Below are 2,500 nucleotides of genomic sequence, written 5' to 3' on the forward strand. Positions count from 1 at the left end.
CCCTTCCCCCCCTACCACCACTTCCACCCCTACTCCCACCTCCACCTCCACTACCACCACCTCCACCATCACCACCACCATTAGTATCATCTCCACCAGTCTCGTTGAAGAGCCACCATCTCCCTCCGGCTCGTGTCATTAAGGTATTGCTCTTTTGAATTTTAATGTTCTGTACACACAAACGAACTCGAGCTTTATTTTCCTAGTGTGCATGCATATTTGCATACATACATGCGGATACATGCATACATATACATACATACATACATACATACATACATACATACATACATACATACATACATACATACATACATACATACATACATACATACATACATACATACATACATACATACATACATACATACATACATACATACATACTTAGGTTACTTAGGTGATGGCTTCTAGGGACTTTCAGCCGATGACGGCTCTCCAAGCCCCCCTCCCACGTAGAATATCTAAAGTCCAAAATCTGATTTCATCACTGCATTCTCCAAGTCATACGAAGCAGTGAAGAAGTGTGTCTTCAGTCTCTTCTTGAAGATGGTCGTAGTTTCAGCCATTTTAACATTTTCAGGAAGTCTATTATAGAGACGGGGAGCACTATTAACAAGCGCTCTACGCCCAGATTCTCTATAAAACCTTGGCTCTAATAGCCTATTCACTTCACATACATACATACATACATACATACATACATACATACATACATACATACATACATACATACATACATACATACATACATAAATACATACATACATACATACATATATACACACATACACACATGCATTCATACATATTTACTTCGAAGACATATTTCTCCCCTTCATTTGATGTTGGGGAAATGGGTAGATTATTGCCATCTGATCGAGAAACTCGTTCTCTTTCCCGTGAATCCTCAGGATCACGATGACGGACGAATCAGACTATGACTTTAAACCACCTTCTCATTGGTCATGCTCTTGATGTCGCCAGGTGATTTTATTCGCCTGAAGAGGTTATCACACTGAGCTACTTTCCTCCCACATCCTACCTCCAACCTCCATTGGAATATCTGGAGTCTGACTTCGCTTACAAAAATCTAGACTTCTCAAAGAACATTTTAACAGGATGTCTAATATTCGTTTAGGTTCACAAACTCGTTCATCACTCAGCTTTGCTACATATGACAGAAAGATAATTTGATATTTAGAGATTTGAAAAATGGAATATTGTAACCAAAGTCATTTTTACTCAGACGAACTCTCAACTGTCGTCGCTGGATGAGACCCAGTGTCATAGCCCCTTCATTGAGACCGCATCCTATGTAGGTTGTAATTAAGATCTGTGACGAAATAGGCCACGCCTTCAAACGCAACCGAAGGGCGTGATTGGTGGAGAGAACGCGCACCAATTACACGCCTCCAAAGAGACAAGGGGCGTGGCCTATTTTATACAGTTAATTTGGATGGCATATACCGTAGTCTTATTCTATTTGGTATTGTGGCTCGTTGGGCTTCCATTTCGCCTCATAGTCACGGGTTCAGTTTCAGTGGATTTCAGTGATTGTCACCTAACTGTCCTAGTTCGAAGGGCAGAGGTGTTGACTTCTGCCGTAGGTGACTGTGCCTCTCAACGTAATTTTTTTTCCAACATTTTTTCATTTGCCAGTAATTTACTTTTGGCATATTCTATATTTTCTCTAGCTGCCACCAGGTCATTTTAATAAGCTGATGGTGCCGCAACTATAATCTCGTATGGCGCCAAGCTTGAATTCCTTCAATACGGTGACCCATTCTACATATATATTACTGGCTGTCGCCGGACGATTTTATTCAACTGAAGGGGGACGGATGGGGTCACGGTCGATAAAAATCTTCTTCATTGCGGTGGGCGACCCATGTACCTGAAACAAATCGTCTGCCGCTGGGTAGAACAATGAGGAGGAAACATGTCACTGTATTGAAGTGTCTGAAAACCCAGTCAGTAGTCGAACTCACTTCGATGTTTCATTCTTCGGGAGTCGAGACCTTGAGCGCATTCCTTCACTCTCCTTTCTTTCCTCCTCCTTCTCATTCTCCTTCTTCTCCCACTCCCTGCTCTCTGCTCTCCTCCTCCTCCTCCTCCTCCTTCACTTACTCCTGCGCCTCTTCCTATACCTCCTCTTACTCCTCCTCCTCCTCCTCCTCCTCCTCCGCCCATCCAGTAATATGGAATGACAGGGGCGGACACTAACTCGGCAAAGAGGTTGGAGAGATGGGGAGATGGTGGTGGCGAGGGAGGGAGGGAAAGAGGCCAACCCCATTAATCACCCTTCCTGCATAGTTGGGACTCCCTGGACGCTCTTTTGTCTTTCTCTTCGCCGACGAAGGGATGGTATCCCTTCCTGCCTTTGGTGTGGGGGAGTGGGGAAAGGGGATGAGGAGGAGTAGGAGGAGGAATGTGATTTAGGAAGTTAAGATGAAGTAACTTGTTGCTCCCTCATCCGGTTTCGTGTAGGTGTGCATAT

This window comes from Oratosquilla oratoria, chromosome 37, assembly GCF_046742065.1.
Source record: "Oratosquilla oratoria isolate Oo_2021 chromosome 37, ASM4674206v1, whole genome shotgun sequence".
Lineage (NCBI taxonomy): Eukaryota > Metazoa > Arthropoda > Malacostraca > Stomatopoda > Squillidae > Oratosquilla > Oratosquilla oratoria.